The sequence below is a fragment of the Zeus faber genome (assembly GCF_960531495.2).
Source record: "Zeus faber genome assembly, chromosome: 21".
Lineage (NCBI taxonomy): Eukaryota > Metazoa > Chordata > Actinopteri > Zeiformes > Zeidae > Zeus > Zeus faber.
Window position 1 is genome coordinate 16728092 of NC_137208.1, and position 17985 is coordinate 16746076.

The window sequence follows — 17985 nt, forward strand, 5'->3', positions numbered from 1 at the left end:
TTAAATGGAGGAAAAAGGGAAGGAGCGGAGAAACGGATGAGAGACTTTGTGGCCGTAATAGAATGGTGCCTTTAAAAAATCTGCAGAAAGAATTATTTAATGATGGCAATTTAATGAATGGGCAAATATTTTGGCCTGGTTCAAGAATGAAGTCGGAATGAATCAGAATCTCCGCTGCTCTTATTTTTGTATTACTATAGCTACAGTGTATGTATGGAGCTCTGTTGAATACTCGATTCTGATCCGCAATCAGCGGGTCAATTATTCCTGAATAATGACCACTGTCTGTTAATATCGATCGTTGCCACGGGCTACAATGGCTGCAAAGACTCATAACAGTAAATAGGTTCGTCATACATAGGATGAAGTATTTTTTGCGGGGTTGTTGTGAGCTATTTATTTTATAATCAGAAGCTCAATCGGCATACTCGTCATTAAATAATTTCAAATCAATATTCTGTCTCTGTAGCCGTGTGATAGGCGTGTGATCAGTGGGATAATGCGCACTAAGCAGTGATATATTGTCTTGTACTATTACTCTACATATACATAATATCAATATTTCACTGGTTACGAGTGTCAGTAGGAGTTGCTTTCCCAGTAGGCTGAGCAAGAGAGGCTGAGCTGAGCCTACTCCTCACCAAGTCCATGCTGATGAAGCGACGGGGGACAGTCACACTTACAGTACCCCACCCTCCACCACATCATTATCTGGACTGTAAGACGGCCTGTAGCGCGGCTACGGTCGGTATTGACCAGCTCTGCGGTGGGAACTGGACCCGCCCGGCGATGAGAGGTCTTTAAAACTTAGCTGTAATCAGCCATCGATCCGGCTCTCGGAACGAGAAGCCCTCGGTTACAGCGGCGTTATTCGGGGCGGGTGGTTGTGGGGTTGGGGGGTTGTGGGGGCTGGGTGGGGGCGGAGCTGACGGGGGCATGCTGAGATAATTGTTTTGTTGGTATTCGCTCCCTGTCCACGCCCGCGGTGAAGGTCATGTTTTATTGAGTGTCTGGCAGAACTTGTGACCATAACCGTGCTGTTTTGGGTGATAGAGTTATTGATTGAAGGGCCTCTGAACAGTGTATTTTACAACCTTTGAAATGGGCTCGTAAACACGCAACCAAATCTTTTTTCCACAAGTTGACATAAAATCTTATTTATTATCTCCCGAGAGGGAATTCTGAAGTTTTCTGGCGAGCGCACTCAGCTCCAAATCGTGAACGAACGTTAAAGTTCGCAGCACACACAGAGTGGATTATCAAGGACAACGTCCAAAAAATAAAAAATAAAATAAAAATATAAAACAAAGAGAGGGAGATCGATGGCCAAAGAGAGAGAGGGAGATTAACTCCGTCTCTAAATCGACTGTCTGGCTTCCTGGCGGCCTCTCCTTTTCCGGTAGATTCGACTCCGGCGCTGAGCGACAGGCTTGATCGCCCCCCTGGCGCCGTGGCCGGTTGTAAGCCCCCTCGTGACGGTGGTGGTTATGGGGTTGGGGTTAAAAGGTCAACTCGGTCCGGCCCCCTTACCTGCCCGGAGTGCAGCTCCTTCATAGCTCATTAGCGGAAATCACAGAGATCCTCTCTTGGCGGCAGGCGGGGCCCTCATCTGTATGCCGGGAGACGTTAATGCAGACATCAATGCGGCGGGTGGCGGGCGTGGCGGCCGTCTGGCTCGCTCTGACCCACATAGACCCGAGTGCAAAGCGGTTTTGGCCCGGCGGTTCTTGTCCAACAAATCAAAGTTTCTTCAACCTACGGTGACTCAGTAGGTTGCGAATTCCAATAAATAATAATAATAAACCCGAATAATTTATACTTATTCAATGCCGTAGTTCAATGCCGGTGTCCGCATCGGCCAAAAAAAGAGGCGGCATCAGCCCGAGCAGAGCGCGGACCAAAGTCTGAGCATAAAAGATTTAACACGGCCGATCGCAAAAAGCATTTTAATCACACGATGAGTCTCCCTTTTTTTTTATTTTTTTATCTCCCCTTGGACACTCCTGTTTTATTACTTATCCAACTCTGCTTTTTATTGCTAATCTAACCTTTATTATATGATTTCATTATGACACGGACGCAGACACACACGCGCACACACACACACACACACACACACACACACAGGGGGACATATAATATGGGTGTAATCTATCTGCTTTATCGTTTCTCAGAATGTCCAATTCTGTCCCTGGAAGATGATTCACTGCAACGGCACATTCCCGGTGAGACCGGCACATATGCTTTCATTAAAAATGGATGTTAATCAAAATGAGCTCGGAATATTGTAATCAAAGTTAAGCCCTTCACTTAAACAAAGTCAACTTTCCCTGCTCTGTAATTACTGCCGAGCCATTTGTGCTGCCTTCAAGCTGCCGCAAGTTTTTTTTCTTTTTACCGCGGGGGAGGCGGGGGGTCAGTCGAGCGATGCACGCTGGCACCGCCTGAGTCCGGGTAAAGACTCCAGAGAAATCCCGCAGATTCATCAGAAATATTTGAACCCAGAGCCTAAGCCGTTCTACGGTCGACGCCCGGAACGGACGGCGGAAGAGACGGAGCGAAGGGCAGGCAGCCCCCCCCCACCACACACACACACACACACACACCCGCATCCCCACCCAACCCACCTCGCCGCTCCACACCAAATTTTGCGCCCTCGGACAGACTCCGAGACGAGACGTGTCCCACGACTGGGGAAAGTGGCGGAGCCGCCGATCCTGGTGGCAATCAAAAGCGGCTGAATGTCGGGATGAATCATCTGAAGAGAGAGAGAGAGAGAGAAAGAGAGAGAGAGAGAGAGAGAGAGAGAGAGAGAGAGTAAGGCGGAACTATTCCGCCACTTCTCCATTCGCTCTCATTAACCCCGGCTTCTGTGTGCCCGCCTCATCATCGTCGAAGGCGCTCCTGGATGGTTTTATGGGCTAACGGGCCGGATTATCCTCCGAGGCGCGGAGACTCTCAGAGTCCCGCTCCTCTGCCCCGCCGGCCAGGCCCCAGCTGCCGGCGGTCATTTATTTCCCAATCAATCACAGCCACGGGAACCTTCCGGACGCCCGACGGCGGGTGATCAGTTGGAGCGAGGCCCGGGTGTTTTATTACGGCGGATATCGATGTCTATCTGAATCCACTTGTGCTCGCAGATAGGTCATGTTTATGAAGCCCGACGAGGCGAGTGTCAGTTAAGAAGGAGTTATGATATGTGCGTAGCCGGCTCCGCCCTGGACAGTGCGGCGGTTAACTGACCTCGATTGAACTTGTAGACATCGGGGGTGTTGTAGTGACACTCTTATAACGGGGGATGCAAATTGTGAGGGATGGAACACATGGGTCCTGGGATGTCACCGGAGTGACTCCTGAAGGCGGAGCGAGTCGTCTAAAAGATCTGTTCGCGATGAACGACTCGTTTGTGAGTCTTGAAATCGCTAACCGGTGGAACGCTCCGGTGTACCCGCTTCCCTCATCTCCCACCGAATTTGTTTTGCACTCCCACGTCGCTCCCCTCTAATCGGAACGGATTTCCCTCGTTTGAATTATAAACGAGGAACGACCGACCCCCGGCCCAAGCCCCATTCCCGCCTCCTGAGTCGTCTGAGGGATTTGTTCGCGACGAACGGCTCGTTGGGAAGCGGCGCGTACACCAAACCGGCGGATCGGAGTAACCTCAGGCAGGGTCACTGCGCCCGGCTTGCTCCGAGGAGTTTGGGCACAGTTCTACCTCGCCTCCTGCTCGTTCAGTCGACAAATAAAAGCCTACGTGCGCCGCCGAGTGAGCGGCTGGCTGCAGGCGAGGTGACGGAGAAAAAAAGACTGGAGGCTCCATCAACGATCCTCGTCGCTCTCTATCCTCCTTCCCCCTTATTCCTCAACACTGCTTGACACAAATCCCTTTGTTTGAGGTGACTCGCCAGGAATGACAAAACACTCCGCCGGGAGATCAAGAGCTCTGTCTCGGAATTTCAGTTTCGTCGCATTGATATAATATGGCCGAGTTTGGACGGTTGTTATTTGAGGGATTCAACATGTTTGTTGAAAGGAATAGTTTCGTTTATGATACTCACCCCTCATGAAGTATGTATGCCGGTTTCAGCCTTTTCTCCAAACGGGACGTGCTGCTCCCATACACCCATCAGGAATTCAGTGCATGCAGCGGGGGACAAATCCACAGTCTGCGGTCAGTGCAAAAACTCACTCCACATTTCAGGCAAAGCTCACATGATGTCACCGCAATCTGAATTTGTGAATTCGTGGAGCTGTTTGAAAAAAAAAAAATACATTCAGTTTCATGGCTGAGGATCACCATTCGCTCACTGTTCAATCACTGTTTTTATGGCTGACCTGCTTTGTTGTTACCGGTGTCACCCCCAAATGGGTGACCTGCAGAAATGTGTGAACTTTACTGTGAAAGCTTCACTGCTGCAGGAATGGAACCTGCCTATGGACTACATGTGCTCTGTGTGTAAAACAGGAATAAACTTGAGCATTTTGATTGCATTTTGCTGAGAATAGCCACGGAGACAGCATCTATCTCAGAGATCACTTATTCCCCACGAAAGGTTTAATCCCCGTGTCGTACAGTATTTGTGCTGAACAGCAAATGGGCTGCAACCCGCTTTGAAAGTCCGTCAGGTCCTTCAAGAAATCCGGGTAAATCCATTGATAGAGTGATGATAGAGTGGAAATCCATTCCACTCTATCATCTGTGCACACAGGAAAAGTTGAAATTCCTTGTTGTTCGACGCCTTATAATGTGGAAATCCTCATCTGTTTATCTAATCTTGGTGCAAATATCCTACATGGAGGGTGCAAGTCGAATCCGCCCCCTCCCCGACACCAAAGAACATAATCACACTTGGAAGCGTGCCTCTTGTTTTGAAGCAGTGGCTGCATTTTTTTTGGGGGGGGGGGAGGCACTTTAGCGCCGAGTCCATATCAATTGATTCCGCCATGATGAAAAAAACCCCCATCAATGTATTCTGCCCCTTTTGGATTTTTGAGGAGCTTTGAGAAGCAGTCGATGTCTCGGCGCCGCGTCAGAAATTGAAGCTTGTTGTTCCCGCCACCCAGCGGAGCCAACAATAACTCCTCCTCAACTTGTCTGCTTCTTCTTCTTCTTCTTCTTCTTCTTCTTCTTCTTCTTCTTCTTCTTCTTCTTCTTCTTCTTCTTCTTCTTCTCCTTCTTCTTCTTCTTCTTCTCTCCAGCTGTAGGATTTTCTCTGCCTCTCTCTTAACAGTCTAGCGAAAAGCATTTTGCAAATAATTTTTCGGGGAGGGGGGGGGGGTTTGTTTGTTTAGCCCGCTTGGAGTGCTGTATGGCGGAGGATTTACTGCATCAGCACACACAAGCACCGGCTTTTCCTCGTATTCATTTAAAGTTGGCAGCCTTTTCTGAGGTTTTTTATTTATTTATTTATTTATTTCTTTTCAAACAACAACACGCCCGCTGATGTCAGCATCAATCAACGCCAAGAAAGATCACAATTTAGGCTTTTGTTACGATTTATTTTTTCCGGGGCCCTGTTTTATTTTGGCCTTTCCCCCGATAAACGACGTAATATCAAGCGTGAGATTGAAAAGCCATTATTGAGAAAAGACGCCGGGCACACTGGAAACACAGAAATAAGCCATTAGAGATTAATGAGTTTTTGTGGGAAAGCGTACGGAGGCAGATAAACGCCGGGCGGCGGGGCCAGACCGTCCACCCAGAGATGAATCAGGCGAGGGTTTTTTTTTTTTTTTGTTGTCACGCTCTGACAGCCACGCCGGGGTGTTTGCCTGCTGCAGATTAATTGTCAGTGAATTAAATTCCCTTCCATCCCAAATGCCGTGTGGGGAAAGAAAGCTCCCTGCGTCTCTTCTACAGGTCGGACGAGGGATGGCGTGGGCGTAACCATCGGAGGCCGTTGGATCCTTCTTCCCGTTGGAGCCGGCGTTCATTGGGAAGCGACGGATCCTTTCCTGCTGAGTTTATAGTGACACAATTAGAGGGTATGTGCAGATATAGTATACCCAACGTACTCACCTACCAACGTTATATCCATTGAAAAATATAGAACCCCCTCCACCTCACTACACACATGTACGTGCGTATATCGGCACAGTCATTTTCCAGCGGGAAGCGGCGTAACCTCCTGTTTCTAGTCTCTTATGTGTGCGGATCAACGTTGGCTCAATTTAGAAATCAGTTTTAATTATCCACTGAACAGCGACTCAAATACGTATTGCAGTATCTGGCATTATCACACAAAATAAATATCTTCTAGTCGAATAATTGAACATGCCGTTATATTTAAGAATCTTCTCTCCGAATATGCAGGACACCGATCAGCAACACCATTAAAACCGCCACTAATAACCACTCATATTGTGTAGCTCCCCCTCGTGCCGCAAAAACAGCTCTGACCCATCGAGCTGTCGACTCCACCAGACCTCTGAAGGTGTCCTGTGGTGTCTGACACCAAGACGTTAGCAGCAGATCCTTTAAGTCCTGTAAGTTGTGAGGTGGGTCCCACATGGATCAGACTTGTCGTTCCAGCACATCCCACAGATGCTCAATCGGATCGGACCCTAACCCCGCCCATCCACATGACGTAGAAGAAAACGTCATTCATCAAACCGGACCACCTTCTAACATTGCTCCCATGTTTCAGTTCTGACGCTCACATGCCCATGGTAGGCGCTTTCAGGGGTGGACAGGGATCAACATGGGCTCTATGACCGGTTTGGGCCCGCATAAACTTTTTCAGCAATCTGTGCTGCAGTAGCTCTTCTGTGGGATCGAACCAGACGGGCTAGACTTTACTCCCCACGCGCATCAATGAGCCCATTCGCCTATGACCCTGTCACTGGTCCACCTGTTGTCCTTCCTTGGACCACATATGGTATGTACTAACCACTGCATACCGGGAACACCCCACAAGACCTGTTGTTTTGGAGATGCTCTGACCGGGTCGTCTAGCCATCAGAATTTGGCCATTGTCCAAGTCGCTCAGATCCTTACGCTTGACCGTTTACGTATGTATATGTATGTGACAAATAATCTCTTGAACTTGAGCTTGAACTTGTCAGTGAACTGACTGTTCAGTTGCTGCCTAATATATCCCACCCCTTGACAGGTGCCACTGGAACAAGATGAGCGATGTTACTCACTTCACCACTTCCACTTATGCTTTCCCCTTTACTGCGCTGGTGGTTTTCCAGTTTTGTGTTCATACATGGTGTGGCAGACGCGGGGGCGTGGTTAAGCCGCGGTCTGCAGGTGACGGTGCTGGCTTCTTCCCAGAGCGGCGCAGCTGTACCGGGTCTGCCTCATCAGCCTCATTGGCGCCGATTGGTCGGACCCGGCTGGAAGAGCTTTCTTCTGCGCTGTTTTGTCTTGCGGTGGAGATCGTCTGGTGCAGGAGACGTGACCCTGTGGACCAGAGCACAAGCCACACGGACCCTGATACAGATTGTTTTTGTTGCTGTTTTGGTCCCGTTTTGGCCAGCGAGCGCTTGTGTTTCTAATAATTAATAAAACTTAAACCTGTACTGGTGGGTAGAGGCTCCCATACATGGAAAAAAATGGAAGCCACATGGTGCACAATATATCCAAGGACTACGAATGCTAGGATTCCCATCGATTGTGGGTGGATAAAAACCTCCTCTTTTTTATTAGCTGTGGCACAGACATATAAATATTAATATTCAACCAAGAATCCATACTTTATTAATGAAATGGAGCTTCTTGTGAAACAGGCATAATGGGATGGGGATGGGATTCCTTTCATTACTTCTTGCTGAATAGATGAACGCCATAAAATCTGTCAGGTTCAAGAGGAATGGGCCATGATGGGAAATGTCTTCACCTAGATTGTTTGTTTGGGAGCTGTATTTAGAGCTCCCAGGTGGAGCTTATGCATCTCTGAAATACTTTGGGAATGGAGTGTGGTTGTTTGGATTGTCAATAATACCGGAATCTGTCACCTGCCTCGTGTAGATACAGAAAAAGTCACTGGATTTAGAGGACACTGTAGCTGAGATGTATCACACAGGAAGGTGGAGGCACGAGCGTGGATTTAAATGTCATCCGTGGATATTGCTTAATTGGCTCAATAAATAATAGGGGGTGCATGTGCATATCCGCTATGGAGCTGTGCAAAGCAACATTGGGATCTTAAGAATCTTAAAGTGGTAATCCGTGAGATTATTTTGCTAAAAAAATGTTTAAATACTTAAATTAGCTAACACTTTTTAAGAAACAGCCATTCAATCTATTTGTGTTATGCGTGTGCATGTGCTCCTCTATGGGCCTGTGCTCCTTCCATTGTGGGTGGCGGGTCCGCCTTTCTTGGCAAGGGTGTAAAGACTGGGAAGAAGAATAGCATTGCCGTTTCAAATGTAATTCTGGGACCTAGCACAGACGATGTCATGGATTTCCACTTTAACCCGTGTTAATAATGAACGACCAACACCAGAGCTCTCCTTCTAGCCCCCCCTCTCTTAACCGCTTTCCATTAATTTAGTCCCTACATTTCCACATGGACATACAACGGATTCTTTTTTTTTTCATGTGAAGGAAATTCATACCCTGCCATTTTGCATCACTGTGTGTGTGTGTGTGTGTGTGTGTGTGGGTGTGTGTGTGCGTGCGTGTGTGTGTGTGTGTGCTTTGGCTTCGGCTTCGGCTGAAAACATCTTGCTTTGATTTCCTCGGGTTTCATCAGAACTGGGTATTCAGCCAACGGACCTGGTCACCAGCCACGTCCCAAGTCTGATTTGTGAGACTACGGTGGGATAAATGGGAAGAATGAAAGTAGTATTTTTTTTTTTTTTTAACACAAGCCACATTTTGTTTGCGATTTCTTTTCGATCTTCTCGCTCCTGATCGGCTTTTTCGTCATCCGCCCTATCGCATTTAATCAAGGGAGGGAAAGGGTATCGCTGGAGAACCTCCTGGTGGATCCCGCCATAATATACCGCACTCCGCTTAGCGGAGGGTCCGGGGGAAAGGAAATGGATGAGCTGCATTATTAATGAAGGGAATATGAGACGGCTGCAAGTGGGCTGGCAAGTTGCCCTCGCTGGGGAGGCCAAGTCGTACTAATGATTGACCATTACCGGGGCTGCTTGGATGCCTGATGCCGCCCGTGAAAACCAAACCCCAGACAGTGCAACGTGATGCTGCACACGCACGGCCGCGCTCCCGGGGACCACCAATGTTTCTTATTTCCAAGACATTGAGGAAGAAAGTTCACTGTTCGGGTCTCAACCTTTTCATTCAGGTTGAGATAAATAACTATACAATAACAATAATAAAATGGCAATAAAACTCCATTATTACACCACCAGATCACACATTTGGTTTGAACGGGAGGCTGCATGACCGGGCAAAGAATCACTGGGAGCTTTGGACCTAAGATGCGGGCAGTCTCCTGATGGCGAAGAGGAAATTGCGCTCCCCCATGCATGCACCATACTTTTTAAAATTGCTTTTGGACACAACCTGTAGCAATAACATACTGCTATAGCCCTGAGTGGGTCTGTATAAATTGCAGCTTAACAATCAGAGTCCTAATCGTGAGGCACAGCACTGCTATTTTCGGAGTTTCGACGATGCATCACTTTGGGGAGACTTGCTCAATAGCCTGAGCCAAGAAAATAATAAAGTGGATCGGGAGACGATGAGAACATGAGGCCGACACGGAGTGGAGAGGAGCTTATCAGTGTGAGATCAGTGCGGGCCCATGGAGTTAGCGGACGCCACCGGTCATCGATCGGCCAAGCTGCAATCTATCAATCTGGTGTTCTCCGGCCACGGGATAGGACCCTGGGCTGCACTGTGAGGTCATCTACAGCCAATCTCCCTCGTCTAAAGGAGCCCGGCATGACATCCATACCCTGTAAGCACATGGCCGCTAAGATGATATCCAGAAGCAAATGACAACTGAAATTGATCTGCAAGAGTGAAAAGCAAGGAAAGGAGAAAAAAAGTAGAACGCTAGTCCTGGCCAGTGAATGGCCTATATAAAAAAAAAAAAAACTTGGAGCTATGTTAGTGTTTAATCAATACTGTATTGACTGTCAGTATTGGACTGGCTTTTCCATGGAACTGCATTATATTTTATGTAACTTCCGGCCGCTTGGCTTGGGCCCACTCAACACCACTGCGAAAGGCTGGATCCTGCGCTGCTGACGGTACGCGTTGCCCGAGCCAACCATTGTGCAGCGTATTTGCTCGTCCGTCCCCTTTCTTGGCTGTTTGTATCCACCTCGCATCTGTCTGTTTTGGCCTTCCGTGTTTTTCCGTGTCTCCTCCCTGTATCAGTTTCCGCCTTTGCCACCCTTCGCCCTGCCCCTCTCTCCCCAACCGTCCCCGGTGCATCTCTCCTGAGACAAGTGCTTTCTCTCGCTCCCTCTCTTTCTCTCTCTCCACTTGATCGTGAATCTCGCATCTTCCTCCTCCGCCTCCTGTCCTCTCTCTCCTCTCTCTCCTCCCGTGTGGCTCCGGGAGAGCAGCGCCTCTGCCAAGCCGGCCCGTCCCAGGAGTGACCTTGGGGGTAATGAGCTCCTGATCACGAGTCGGGAAACCAAGCATTCAGCAGCAACCCCCTCCAACCCCAACCCCCACCCCAACCCCCGTACACACACAACACAGCAACAAAAAAAAAAAAAAAAAAGCACCACACAGCTATCGTATGCTCAGCCCTGTGAAGGGACGAGTGAGACAGGGAGAGAGAGAGAGAGAGAGACACACACACACAGAAATAGTGTCTGAGAGAAGGGCTAACAGGGCAAAGGGTGCAGATGAGAAGTGGCTAAAATACTACTGCCAGCGCTGATACAACTACCAGACCTCCACCTTTAAGTAAGTGCACTTTTCTTTCTTCCTCTTTCTGGGTTGGGGGGGGGGGGGGGGGGGGGACTCACCGTTGCGTGGCGTTTGGAGATCAGGGGGTTGATGCACCGGTGAGGCGAAGGTGGAGATTTCAGCACCGAGGTGGGCGGACAGTCACACAGGAAGTTTCAAGCCCACTTTTTACATTTCTTTGGGAAATGAAAGAAAAGTGTATTTTTAGTTTCTGGGCAGGAGAAAAATACGAGTTTAGCAGTAACAGATGGTGTGAGGGCATCTTTTATGAGGTGTTTTTTTTATTGCTGCTGTGTAGTTGTGTGTGTCTGTGTGCATGTGTGTGTGTGTGTGTGTGTGTGTGTCTGTGTGTGTGTGTGTTTGTGTGTGTGTGTGTTAAGGGATGTGTGGATGCGGTCGCTTATTTGATTTTTGAAACTTGTTCTTTTAAGTTGGCAATATCCGACTACAATGTAAGGTATTGTTTTCCTCCAATAAAATACAAAGCCGTTTTGTTCCCCTGATGGAATATAAAAGTTAGTTCAACGTGTCTCTTGGGGATTGCCGGTGACCAAAACCTCACATGTTTTATACTGTTGAGCAAACTATCAGACAGTCAAGACGAAAGGCTCCAGTCGACCGCAGATTATAGCCTTCTACGATTGCCTCCATGTTGGTTTTCCAATTATGTAAAGCGTTATTTTTATACCCAGAGGCTGTCGATACGAGATAAAAAAACAAAATAAACATAAAAACATAAAAAAGCATATTCGGCACAGAATAAGGGAAACAGAACGGCAGACGGAGAGGAAGTCTTCTCCTATTTCAACTGGCGCTCTTGGTAAGCATTTGAAAAGTGCCAATAACCCAGTAGCCACAGGCTGGAGAGCGGTTCACTCGGTGATTAGACTTCTAAAAAACCACCATATGCTGCTTTGATTGCCGCCATTGACTGAACGTATGCGGCGGTTCCGACGGGGCGTGCGTTTCCACACTCGCCGCGCACGCGCATGTGTGTCAAAGTGGGGCAGCTTTTCCCAGGATATCGTCATTTGGGTCAGGCCTGACTGGAATGACAAACCCCGGGCAGTGGTATTGTATCAGTGTTATGTGGTCCAGCGGATCTTATGCTTGCGTTGCCATGGCTATCTTCAGCCCCGGTATTGCAACCCAAGTCAAGACCAAACAGTGTTCCTCTCTATGCTGCGAGCATTCCTGCTGTGGACAAAAGCCTTTCTCAGGGCTGGTTCTCGCTCAAAATGAGGTGGCCGCTCCATTTCTTTAGAATCAACACATGGTGTGTTCCAAATGAAAGCGCGAGGGGAGATTAAACGCGAGGTAAGATGAGCTTGAGAAACCAGCTCGGGTCGGTAGGAAGTCAGAACACAATGTGGATTAAGCTGGGCGGCCGCCAGCGGTGCCAAACTCATAAAAACGCTTGCTTTCTAAATAGGTCTTGGCATTTTCCTCCAAGATGGCCGTTTGGCCCCGTTTTAAGAGACATTTCACACATTCTGCCCTTTTCTCTTGTTAAACACTTGCCCCGCACTCTCCACCACGTGATCTGGCCTATATGTCAAGATGGAGGACAAAGGCAGCGCAATTCCTTCTGTGTCGACTCACAAATGCTTTCACCAGGGCCGCTCTCCATGGAGGAGCCGGAGCTATAAGGCATAGAATCGTGCTGTGACGGCACTGAGAAGACCGCTCCAGGGGGGAGGGAAGCTCTCTGAATGGAGACAATTCTGGTCTATAGGGCACAAGTAAGCAAGAGGGAGAGAGAGAGAGAGCGAGAGAGAGGCTGGTGTATTCTTGTGGGGTACACATTGACCCCTCGCATGTGGGATGAACAGAGCAAGCCTTGACGGGGTCCGGAGGGCCTCCAAAAGTAAAAGCAGGAAAGGATAAAGAGAGGGATAGAAGAAAAGAGGAGGGGTGGCATGCCAGGAGAGAGAGAGAGAGAGAGAGAGAGAGGGACCTGTTAAAAAGAATTCCCCTTCATTACCTCCCACTTTGAGATCTCATCCTGGAAACGTTGCCACCACAGAACAAATGGGAGGATTGGTGATGTCTGCGAGCCTAACCTCGCGTCCTCCGTGGGGTTACTATGGGGTGTTCGCCATCACTACGGCTGAGCGATGCCGTAGACTAGGTTTTTATTCAGCACCACTCGAGACGCTGCGCCGATAACATGGACTGATGGCCAATCAAGTAAGCCCTGTGGGGTTGCAGTTTGATAATCACATGTGGAAATCCAAGGGATTGTCATTCAGTCATCACACCCGCCGCCGTCTCATTACAGGCGAGGGAAAGCAATCAAGGCTGAAAAAGAATTAGCTGGTATAGTTGAGAGAATGTTCCACTTGTGCAGGATTGGTGCTATTGTCTGGAGGAGCCCATTGATGGTGCTGCTAATGCCTTTTGTGGTGGAATTTGAATAGATGGGTTGGGGTTAGGGCATGTGTGCGTCATGCTATTAATGAGCTACGCTCACTAACCCTTCACTCACATTTACTGCATCAGAAACAGTTTCAGCGAGGAGCCACGAGGGAGAAAAAACCCACCATGGCTTTCACCTTTGTTTGTGACAGGAGTCGTTCGGTGTGACGTCGAAGTGCGAGGCCGGGCCCTTTTGGCCTGTTGTCGTGTTGTACACCCAGAGAACTAATGATCACCGGAGGGTTTGCATCGCAATCAATCAGCTCATTAGATTCCCTTTCAATCGGACATATGCTGAAACACACATGTGCACATAGAGACCCACACTGACACACACACACACAGAAACAAGCGTACATACTCACACAGATGACAGTTCAAACATCCCTGCCAGTCAGGGGCTACACAAGCCTGGGGCCTGTGGTCAGGGACTCGGAGCTAAAGTGTCATATTGAGATCACCAACACACAGGAGTTTTAAAGGCATTTTTTTCTGATTTCACCAGGTACGTCTGAATCTTCCGTCCGACAGTGAGGTTCATTCAGTGGAGCTGGAGCCATAGGCGACGGATTTTACCACGTAGTCGGGGTTCACAAAGTGGGGGGCATGTGAGCGAGTGACTATTTAAAAACTATTGGCCAAAAGCGGTGTCAAATAAATATCTGGTATTCCATTGGTTAAATAAGCCAAATTAGCCATGTGGCTACTTGGCGTCACGTCACGCCACAGACACAATCTACCTGTAGCGGTTGGCGGTGGCGCCGTTAGGGGTGGGCATCCGGGGCTTCCAGGCTCAGGCTGCCCCTGAGGGAGCGGTTGGGACGCAATTTGTGGCCCTATTAAAGAGACGTTCAAAAAAATGTGTTTAAATGTAGATTGTGTTGAAAAAAGAGCCAAAGTATGGCACTAAAGGCTTTTCCGTTCTGGTGGGGAACGAGCCACGGGGAGATGAGCGAACAACACACACTCATCGCGTGGCCGCAAACAATAGCGATGGGCTTAGGACGTTACCGGCAACGTTCCATTACCGTAATACCCGGCGTAGACGCTCTCGCCAAAAAACATTTTCCATAATACCTGAAAGTGCGGGGAGTGGGGGGGGGGCCCGGTGTACCCCTATTCTGGCACCCCTGGCTGGAGCTTCAGGTAATTGGTCCCTCCCCGGTCTGGCGGGCGGCAGATGTGAATCCCCTGTAAAATCTGGAGGAGGAGAGCGGCAGGAGGCGTGTGCGTTTATGGGGTGCAGGGCTCCCCGGTGTCCCTGCCCCGGCTTGGGTTTACAAGACTGTTTGTATCTCCCTAATGAACTGAGGCATGGCCATAACTCTCAGGCAGTGGTGTCGCCAGAGAGGGGAAAAGGGATTGAAGCGCAAAATAATAAGGGGCAGACTCGTCTCCTTGTCACCGAGACAAGAAGACACCCGAGAAAGCTGCCGATGTATTTGTGTATGGAGCAAAGCGTATTTGCATTCACCTCCAAAACTCGACACAACCGCCCTCACCCTCATTTGAATGGTTTAAAAAAAACTTCCTGCCAATGCAGTTTCCTCAGCAAATGATTTGGAGGATCCCCCGCCAATGCTTATTGAAATCAATTAGCTCTCTCTATATTTAGCGTCACCCTTGGTGTGCTGCTCGTTGGCCGAATATAACCCCGATGATATTTCTGTGCGAGAAATCGAACTCCAGCGAGGCATAAAAACTCAGGTAACCGGCGATCGGGACTAATGGCGAAAGCCGAGGCAAACAACAGTCATTGGGGAAACGTCGGCGGCGCATCCGTCTCGACCTTTTTTACCCTCCGTCAGAACTTCAAAAACACGGGGCTTGCTGTGATGCAGCCACCGATGTTGAATGGAAAGTTAAATTGATCGTGAGTGCCGCCGCGGCTTTCTCAGTCACTTAGCGTCTGTCTCCCTACCTCACAATTGGATTGCTAATGATGATGCCTCCGAGGGATGGGATCGTTTTATGCAGATGCAGGCGTCCATATGGCTTTGTTTGATGCGGGACTCCGCAGCCGCTTTTCTGAAGCGATGCGGAAACGTTTACATCGAAAATTTTGTATGTGATTTCTTCTATTTAGCTCGCTTCTACTTCTGTACTTCCGGAAATTACACTCTTTCCTTTAATACTATGAGGTTCAACGGTGGATCGCTGGCTGCTTGAAGGGCGTGGAGACTCCCAAATCTTTAATGCCGGAATTAGTTTCAAACAGTTGAAATCCTCTGTATGAAAAGAGGAGGAGGAGGAGGAGGAGGAGGAGGAGGAGGAGGAGGGTGTCTAATCCTTGGCTTAATCTCACTTGGATTTCATTTGGCCGAACGGGAAACTTTCACACACGCACCCACACCCATCCCCGTCACCATCCCCATCCACAGACGCTGCTTTCCGGGGAAACCAAAGTTAGATGATCCAAGCGATGGCCGGCGACAAGAATACAACAGTGCCCGTGTTATAGCCGCGTCCTCCTGCCTGTAGCTTCCAGTCCAGGCGGGACGAGATGCTTTCAAATGCTTTTGAATACGCAAAGGTGAGCAAAGCGTTCCCCTTCTCCCGTCCCCAGATCTTTTCCCTTTCGTTCATATTTCAAGTCAAATCGCGTCGAAACCACTCCTCGAGATCAGCCTTCGGTCCAGTCGCCTCGGTTTGAAGCCGCACAAAAGCAGAGAGGGGTGAGGGATCAGTAAAAAGAGGAGGATATGAAGAACTATGTTGATTGGGTGTGGGGGGGGGGGGTGAAGGAGAGAGAGCGAGAGAGAAGGAGAGAGAGAGAGAAGGAGAGAGCGAGAGAGAGAGAGAGAGAGAGAGAGAGAAGACGGGGCCCAGGGGGGATGCAGAGTAAATCAGTGCATGTCAAGAAAGAACAAATCATTAGTCATATCCATTAGTATTCCATCCACAGCGCACTCTGCCAAAACAGCCAGCCCGTCCAAACAAACAACAAACAACAAGCAGAAGGGCGGTGGGGGTGGGGCGGGGCGGGTGATGGTAGGTGATGGGTGTGTCTGATTAAAACGTCCAGAGCTCCAGTCTCACATGACCGGGGCTGTGGCCTCGCGAGCGCAGACACATTTCACAGCCTGTTCACAACAGGACCACGACAGCACAGTGGCCAGGGAGGTGGGGGGCGGGGCACCAGAGACCAAAAAATCACGAGGGGTCGCTGTTGTTGTTGTCGTCGTTGTCATTGTTGTTGTTGTTGTTGTCGTCGTTGTTGTCATTGTTTTTGTTGTTGTTGTTGTTGTTGTTGTTGTTGTCGTCGTTGTTGTAGTTGTCGTCGTTGTCGTTGCTGTTGTTGTTTTCGTTGCCGTCCTTGTTGTTGTTGTTGTCTTTTGCTGCCTGGCCTGTCTCTCTTTTTCAAGGTTATGCCCCTGCAGCTCACTCCGGCGTGAGCTGCAGGGGCGGCTGAAGAGGTGGTTTTGCACATCCCGACCAGTGTTTGCAGCAACGGAGCTCCCCGGGGAGGGATGGAGGGATGGAGGGATGGAGGGATGGGTGGAGGGATGGATGGAGGGATGGAGGGAGGGGACGGATGGAAGGGGGGTGGTGGAGGGAGTCCAGCTCGACGCCGGTGGGAGCCGCTGCCCGAGCCTCCTCGTTTATTTTGCGAGGAAAATAAGGCTCGGCGAGACGAGATGAGGCCGCCCTCCGCCTCTTCCTCCCGGTCCTGCCTGCTCCGCAGAGGCGATGCCTCCTGTTTGGTGAAGCGGCTGCGGGGACAGGTGTGTCATTACCCGCTTGTCTGCTCCCTTCTCTGGAGGGAGCAGACAAGCCACGTGACAACGGCCAAGTGGTGCCCATGTACACACTGTACTACCTCCGATCTGCCTTAATGCTCAGTGGCAAACACAAAGGGCAGAGCTAGAGCCCCGGGTGGGTGAGGATGTGTGTGACGGCGGGCGGAGCCTTCCCCACTCCCCCGCCGCCTCCCCCACCCCCACCCGGTCTAACCACCCACGCCGTAAGTTACAGAACCCCGGAGCTGCGGCCGGCGGTGTCAGGAAAGATTCAGCTGGCATAAGAAAAAGCCGCCGCAAAACTGTCCGGGTGGCGTTCTTATTTGTGTGATTCGTGTGTTTTCATTTGCGGTTATATCATCGATAAATCAGGATTTTTGTTCCGCCCGAACGTAGACGACGACAGCGGAGGGCGCATGAGTTTTTATTTTTGTATTATCCGTTTCCGGGACGGATTGGAAGCGGCCCCGCCGCGCGGCGTTGACAGGTTGGCGGCGCACAACAGCCAGAATAAACGTCTGTGCCTCCCGGGAAACGACTTCGCCCGGCGGAGTGATCACCGAGAGCGCTCGTACCTCTCAGGCTATCGTGAAAATGGAGGCACCTCTGTCTTCGCCCCGGGCGGAAAACCTGCTATGGTGTCGCGCTCTTTCAATTCTTACCATCATGTAACGCGGCGGCACGATTTGCTGGAATTTACTTTAATAATGCCTTTCGCAAATGCACCGTACGAACGGGCGGATTCATCGATGGGCTCGTCACAGACTCGGAGAAACCCGAGGCGTCGTCTGTTGTCGGGCCGGAGAGCGCGCGTTGTGCGGCCGAAAAGACAAACAAGCATCAGCGTCGTCGCGCTGTGGTGGAATAAATTATCTGCCGTTGTTGCCGTGTATCGAATTCCCATCAGCACCCCCCCCCCCCCCGCTGAGATCAGAGGACCTCGGGCGCTGGGTCTCTCCGGTGCCGCACGTGGCCCTCCTC

The 17985-nt window shown here is 49.8% G+C and overlaps 1 protein-coding gene across 1 annotated transcript in view; it reads left to right on the forward strand.

Annotated features, from left to right (window-relative positions):
- Positions 1–10711: 10711 nt before the first annotated feature.
- Positions 10712–17985, forward strand: part of ptn (pleiotrophin) — a 41929-nt gene continuing 34655 nt past the window's right edge. Inside the window, exon 1 of the mRNA XM_080022251.1 lies at positions 10712–10843. The gene's annotated coding sequence lies outside the window, so the exon portion shown is untranslated. The remainder of the gene's footprint in view (positions 10844–17985) is intronic.